This window comes from Phyllobates terribilis, unplaced genomic scaffold, assembly GCF_046119375.1.
Source record: "Phyllobates terribilis strain yellow unplaced genomic scaffold, ASM4611937v1 Scaffold_31__1_contigs__length_13893835, whole genome shotgun sequence".
NCBI classification, from domain to species: Eukaryota; Metazoa; Chordata; class Amphibia; order Anura; family Dendrobatidae; genus Phyllobates; species Phyllobates terribilis.
In genome coordinates, this window is record NW_027362791.1 from 6993925 (window position 1) to 7002310 (window position 8386).

Below are 8386 nucleotides of genomic sequence, written 5' to 3' on the forward strand. Positions count from 1 at the left end.
AACTCTCCTGGGGTACCCTCACACATATTATTCCCTCATTTAGTGGATATTTTCACAAAAAAGTGAAATTTTCAAAAATCCAAAATATTGGCTGAAAATGACTAAATATCAAGGACTCATTGGGCGAATCGCTCTGGAATTGTAATCGGAACGCTCACTGACATTTCCCCTATCTGAAAGTCTGATAAACGCCGGAAAAATGACTAAGTTTAAGAAAAATTTTTCTTAAACTTTTTTCAATTTTACCCCCGTGGGAAATATATTCTACCCACACACATTTGGAACTCTCCTGGGGTACCCTCACACATATTATTCCCTCATTTAGTGGATATTTTCACAAAAAAGTGAAATTTTCAAAAATCCAGAAAATTGGCTGAAAACGACTAAATATCAAGGACTCATTGGGCGAATCGCTCTGCAACTGTAATCGGAACGCTCACTGACATTTCCCCTATCTGAAAGTCTGATAAACGCCGGAAAAATGACTAAGTCCAAGAAAATTCTTTTTTAAACTTTTTTCAATTTTACCCCGGTGGGATATATATTCTACCCACACACATTTGGAACTCTCCTGGGGTACCCTCACACATATTATTCCCTAATTTAGGGGATATTTTCACAATAAAGTGAAATTTTCAAAAATCCAGAAAATTGGCTGAAAACGACTAAATATCAAGGACTCATTGGGCGAATCGCTCTGGAACTGAAATCGGAACGCTCACTAACATTTCCCCTATCTGAAAGTCTGATAAACGCCGGAAAAATAACTAAGTCCCAAAAAAAAATTTTCAACTTTTTTCAATTTTACCCCCGTGGGATATATATTCTACCCACACACATTTGGAACTCTCCTGGGGTACCCTCACACATATTATTCCCTCATTTAGTGGATATTTTCACAAAAAAGTGAAATTTTCAAAAATCCAAAATATTAGCTGAAAACGACTAAATATCAAGGACTCATTGGGCGAATCGCTCTGGAACTGAAATCGGAATGCTCACTGACATTTCCCCTATCTGAAAGTCTGATAAATGCCGGAAAAATGACTAAGTCCAAGAAATTTTTTTTTAAAACTTTTTTCAATTTTACCCCGTGGGATATATATTCTAAACACACACATTTGGAACTCTCCTGGGGTACCCTCACACATATTATTCCCTCATTTAGTGGATATTTTCACAAAAAAGTGAAATTTTCAAAAATCCAGAAAATTGGCTGAAAACGACTAAATATCAAGGACTCATTGGGCGAATCGCTCTGGAACTGAAATCGGAACGCTCACTGACATTTCCCCTATCTGAAAGTCTGATAAACACCGGAAAAATGACTAAGTCTAAGAAAAAATTTTCTTAAACTTTTTTCAATTTTACCCCGTGGGATATATATTCTAAACACACACATTTGGAACTCTCCTGGGGTACCCTCACACATATTATTCCCTCATTTAGTGAATATTTTCACAAAAAAGTGAAATTTTCAAAAATCCAGAAAATTGGCTGAAAACGACTAAATATCAAGGACTCATTGGGCGAATCGCTCTGGAACTGAAATCGGAACGCTCACTAACATTTCCCTTATCTGAAAGTCTGATAAACGCCGGAAAAATAACTAAGTCCCATAAAAAAATTTTCAACTTTTTTCAATTTTACCCCCGTGGGATATATATTCTACCCACACACATTTGGAACTCTCCTGGGGTACCCTCACACATATTATTCCCTCATTTAGTGGATATTTTCACAAAAAAGTGAAATTTTCAAAAATCCAAAATATTAGCTGAAAACGACTAAATATCAAGGACTCATTGGGCGAATCGCTCTGGAACTGAAATCGGAATGCTCACTGACATTTCCCCTATCTGAAAGTCTGATAAACGCCGGAAAAATGACTAAGTCCAAGAAATTTTTTTTTATAACTTTTTTCAATTTTACCCCGTGGGATATATATTCTAAACACACACATTTGGAACTCTCCTGGGGTACCCTCACACATATTATTCCCTCATTTAGTGGATATTTTCACAAAAAAGTGAAATTTTCAAAAATCCAGAAAATTGGCTGAAAACGACTAAATATGAAGGACTCATTGGGCGAATCGCTCTGGAACTGAAATCGGAACGCTCACTGACATTTCCCCTATCTGAAAGTCTGATAAACGTCGGAAAAATAACTAAGTCCCAAAAAAAAAATTTTCAACTTTTTTCAATTTTACCCCCGTGGTATATATATTCTACCCACACACATATGGAACTCTCCTGGGGTACCCTCACACATATTATTCCCTCATTTAGTGGATATGTTCACAAAAAAAGTGAAATTTTCAAAAATCCAAAATATTGGCTGAAAACGACTAAATATCAAGGACTCATTGGGCGAATCGCTCTGGAATTGTAATCGGAACGCTCACTGACATTTCCCCTATCTGAAAGTCTGATAAACGCCGGAAAAATGACTAAGTCCAAGAAAATTCTTTTTTAAACTTTTTTCAATTTTACCCCGGTGGGATATATATTCTACCCACACACATTTGGAACTCTCCTGGGGTACCCTCACACATATTATTCCCTAATTTAGGGGATATTTTCACAATAAAGTGAAATTTTCAAAAATCCAGAAAATTGGCTGAAAACGACTAAATATCAAGGACTCATTGGGCGAATCGCTCTGGAACTGAAATCGGAACGCTCACTAACATTTCCCCTATCTGAAAGTCTGATAAACGCCGGAAAAATAACTAAGTCCCAAAAAAAAATTTTCAACTTTTTTCAATTTTACCCCCGTGGGATATATATTCTACCCACACACATTTGGAACTCTCCTATGGTACCCTCACACATATTATTCCCTCATTTAGTGGATATTTTCACAAAAAAGTGAAATTTTCAAAAATCCAAAATATTAGCTGAAAACGACTAAATATCAAGGACTCATTGGGCGAATCGCTCTGGAACTGAAATCGGAATGCTCACTGACATTTCCCCTATCTGAAAGTCTGATAAATGCCGGAAAAATGACTAAGTCCAAGAAATTTTTTTTTAAAACTTTTTTCAATTTTACCCCGTGGGATATATATTCTAAACACACACATTTGGAACTCTCCTGGGGTACCCTCACACATATTATTCCCTCATTTAGTGGATATTTTCACAAAAAAGTGAAATTTTCAAAAATCCAGAAAATTGGCTGAAAACGACTAAATATCAAGGACTCATTGGGCGAATCGCTCTGGAACTGAAATCGGAACGCTCACTGACATTTCCCCTATCTGAAAGTCTGATAAACACCGGAAAAATGACTAAGTCTAAGAAAAAATTTTCTTAAACTTTTTTCAATTTTACCCCGTGGGATATATATTCTAAACACACACATTTGGAACTCTCCTGGGGTACCCTTACACATATTATTCCCTCATTTAGTGAATATTTTCACAAAAAAGTGAAATTTTCAAAAATCCAGAAAATTGGCTGAAAACGACTAAATATCAAGGACTCATTGGGCGAATCGCTCTGGAACTGAAATCGGAACGCTCACTAACATTTCCCCTATCTGAAAATCTGATAAACGCCGGAAAAATAACTAAGTCCCAAAAAAAAATTTTCAACTTTTTTCAATTTTACCCCCGTGGGATATATATTCTACCCACACACATTTGGAACTCTCCTGGGGTACCCTCACACATATTATTCCCTCATTTAGTGGATATTTTCACAAAAAAGTGAAATTTTCAAAAATCCAAAATATTAGCTGAAAACGACTTAATATCAAGGACTCATTGGGCGAATCGCTCTGGAACTGAAATCGAAATGCTCACTGACATTTCCCCTATCTGAAAGTCTGATAAACGCCGGAAAAATGACTAAGTCCAAGAAATTTTTTTTTATAACTTTTTCAATTTTACCCCGTGGGATATATATTCTAAACACACACATTTGGAACTCTCCTGGGGTACCCTCACACATATTATTCCCTCATTTAGTGGATATTTTCACAAAAAAGTGAAATTTTCAAAAATCCAGAAAATTGGCTGAAAACGACTAAATATCAAGGACTCATTGGGCGAATCGCTCTGGAACTGAAATCGGAACGCTCACTGACATTTCCCCTATCTGAAAGTCTGATAAACGTCGGAAAAATAACTAAGTCCCAAAAAAAAAATTTTCAACTTTTTTCAATTTTACCCCCGTGGTATATATATTCTACCCACACACATATGGAACTCTCCTGGGGTACCCTCACACATATTATTCCCTCATTTAGTGGATATGTTCACAAAAAAGTGAAATTTTCAAAAATCCAAAATATTGGCTGAAAACGACTAAATATCAAGGACTCATTGGGCGAATCGCTCTGGAATTGTAATCGGAACGCTCACTGACATTTCCCCTATCTGAAAGTCTGATAAACACCGGAAAAATGACTAAGTCTAAGAAAAAATTTTCTTAAACTTTTTTCAATTTTACCCCGTGGGATATATATTCTAAACACACACATTTGGAACTCTCCTGGGGTACCCTCACACATATTATTCCCTCATTTAGTGAATATTTTCACAAAAAAGTGAAATTTTCAAAAATCCAGAAAATTGGCTGAAAACGACTAAATATCAAGGACTCATTGGGCGAATTGCTCTGGAACTGAAATCGGAACGCTCACTAACATTTCCCCTATCTGAAAGTCTGATAAACGCCGGAAAAATAACTAAGTCCCAAAAAAAAATTTTCAACTTTTTTCAATTTTACCCCCGTGGGATATATATTCTACCCACACACATTTGGAACTCTCCTGGGGTACCCTCACACATATTATTCCCTCATTTAATGGATATTTTCACAAAAAAGTGAAATTTTCAAAAATCCAAAATATTGGCTGAAAATGACTAAATATCAAGGACTCATTGGGCGAATCGCTCTGGAATTGTAATCGGAACGCTCACTGACATTTCCCCTATCTGAAAGTCTGATAAACGCCGGAAAAATGACTAAGTCCAAGAAAATTCTTTTTTAAACTTTTTTCAATTTTACCCCGGTGGGATATATATTCTACCCACACACATTTGGAACTCTCCTGGGGTACCCTCACACATATTATTCCCTCATTTAGGGGATATTTTCACAATAAAGTGAAATTTTCAAAAATCCAGTAAATTGGCTGAAAACGACTAAATATCAAGGACTCATTGGGCGAATCGCTCTGGAACTGAAATCGGAACGCTCACTAACATTTCCCCTATCTGAAAGTCTGATAAACGCCGGAAAAATAACTAAGTCCCAAAAAAAAATTTTCAACTTTTTTCAATTTTACCCCCGTGGGATATATATTCTACCCACACACATTTGGAACTCTCCTGGGGTACCCTCACACATATTATTCCCTCATTTAGTGGATATTTTCACAAAAAAGTGAAATTTTCAAAAATCCAAATTATTAGCTGAAAACGACTAAATATCAAGGACTCATTGGGCGAATCGCTCTGGAACTGAAATCGGAATGCTCACTGACATTTCACCTATCTGAAAGTCTGATAAATGCCGGAAAAATGACTAAGTCCAAGAAATTTTTTTTTTAAACTTTTTTTAATTTTACCCCGTGGGATATATATTCTAAACACACACATTTGGAACTCTCCTGGGGTACCCTCACACATATTATTCCCTCATTTAGTGGATATTTTCACAAAAAAGTGAAATTTTCAAAAATCCAAAATATTAGCTGAAAACGACTAAATATCAAGGACTCATTGGGCGAATCGCTCTGGAACTGAAATCGGAATGCTCACTGACATTTCCCCTATCTGAAAGTCTGATAAACGCCGGAAAAATGACTAAGTCCAAGAAAATTCTTTTTTAAACTTTTTTCAATTTTACCCCGGTGGGATATATATTCTACCCACACACATTTGGAACTCTCCTGGGGTACCCTCACACATATTATTCCCTAATTTAGGGGATATTTTCACAATAAAGTGAAATTTTCAAAAATCCAGAAAATTGGCTGAAAACGACTAAATATCAAGGACTCATTGGGCGAATCGCTCTGGAACTGAAATCGGAACGCTCACTGACATTTCCCCTATCTGAAAGTCTGATAAACGTCGGAAAAATAACTAAGTCCCAAAAAAAAAATTTTCAACTTTTTTCAATTTTACCCCCGTGGTATATATATTCTACCCACACACATTTGGAACTCTCCTGGGGTACCCTCACACATATTATTCCCTCATTTAGTGGATATTTTCACAAAAAAGTGAAATTTTCAAAAATCCAAAATATTGGCTGAAAACGACTAAATATCAAGGACTCATTGGGCGAATCGCTCTGGAATTGTAATCGGAACGCTCACTGACATTTCCCCTATCTGAAAGTCTGATAAACGCCGGAAAAATGACTAAGTCCAAGAAAATTCTTTTTTAAACTTTTTTCAATTTTACCCCGGTGGGATATATATTCTACCCACACACATTTGGAACTCTCCTGGGGTACCCTCACACATATTATTCCCTCATTTAGGGGATATTTTCACAATAAAGTGAAATTTTCAAAAATCCAGAAAATTGGCTGAAAACGACTAAATATCAAGGACTCATTGGGCGAATCGCTCTGGAACTGAAATCGGAACGCTCACTAACATTTCCCCTATCTGAAAGTCTGATAAACGCCGGAAAAATAACTAAGTCCCAAAAAAAAATTTTCAACTTTTTTCAATTTTACCCCCGTGGGATATATATTCTACCCACACACATTTGGAACTCTCCTGGGGTACCCTCACACATATTATTCCCTCATTTAGTGGATATTTTCACAAAAAAGTGAAATTTTCAAAAATCCAAAATATTAGCTGAAAACGACTAAATATCAAGGACTCATTGGGCGAATCGCTCTGGAACTGAAATCGGAATGCTCACTGACATTTCCCCTATCTGAAAGTCTGATAAACGCCGGAAAAATGACTAAGTTTAAGAAAAAATTTTCTTAAACTTTTTTCAATTTTACCACCGTGGGAAATATATTCTACCCACACACATTTGGAACTCTCCTGGGGTACCCTCACACATATTATTCCCTAATTTAGGGGATATTTTCACAATAAAGTGAAATTTTCAAAAATCCAGAAAATTGGCTGAAAACGACTAAATATCAAGGACTCATTGGGCGAATCGCTCTGGAACTGAAATCGGAACGCTCACTAACATTTCCCCTATCTGAAAGTCTGATAAACGCCGGAAAAATAACTAAGTCCCAAAAAAAAATTTTCAACTTTTTTCAATTTTACCCCCGTGGGATATATATTCTACCCACACACATTTGGAACTCTCCTGGGGTACCCTCACACATATTATTCCCTCATTTAGTGGATATTTTCACAAAAAAGTGAAATTTTCAAAAATCCAAATTATTAGCTGAAAACGACTAAATATCAAGGACTCATTGGGCGAATCGCTCTGGAACTGAAATCGGAATGCTCACTGACATTTCACCTATCTGAAAGTCTGATAAATGCCGGAAAAATGACTAAGTCCAAGAAATTTTTTTTTTAAACTTTTTTTAATTTTACCCCGTGGGATATATATTCTAAACACACACATTTGGAACTCTCCTGGGGTACCCTCACACATATTATTCCCTCATATAGTGGATATTTTCACAAAAAAGTGAAATTTTCAAAAATCCAAAATATTAGCTGAAAACGACTAAATATCAAGGACTCATTGGTCGAATCGCTCTGGAACTGAAATCGGAATGCTCACTGACATTTCCCCTATCTGAAAGTCTGATAAACGCCGGAAAAATGACTAAGTCCAAGAAATTTTTTTTTAAAACTTTTTTCAATTTTACCCCGTGGGATATATATTCTACCCACACACATTTGGAACTCTCCTGGGGTACCCTCACACATATTATTCCCTCATTTAGGGGATATTTTCACAATAAAGTGAAATTTTCAAAAATCCAGAAAATTGGCTGAAAACGACTAAATATCAAGGACTCATTGGGCGAATCGCTCTGGAACTGAAATCGGAACGCTCACTAACATTTCCCCTATCTGAAAGTCTGATAAACGCCGGAAAAATAACTAAGTCCCAAAAAAAAATTTTCAACTTTTTTCAATTTTACCCCCGTGGGATATATATTCTACCCACACACATTTGGAACTCTCCTGGGGTACCCTCACACATATTATTCCCTCATTTAGTGGATATTTTCACAAAAAAGTGAAATTTTCAAAAATCCAAAATATTAGCTGAAAACGACTAAATATCAAGGACTCATTGGGCGAATCGCTCTGGAACTGAAATCGGAATGCTCACTGACATTTCCCCTATCTGAAAGTCTGATAAACGCCGGAAAAATGACTAAGTTTAAGAAAAATTTTTCTTAAACTTTTTTCA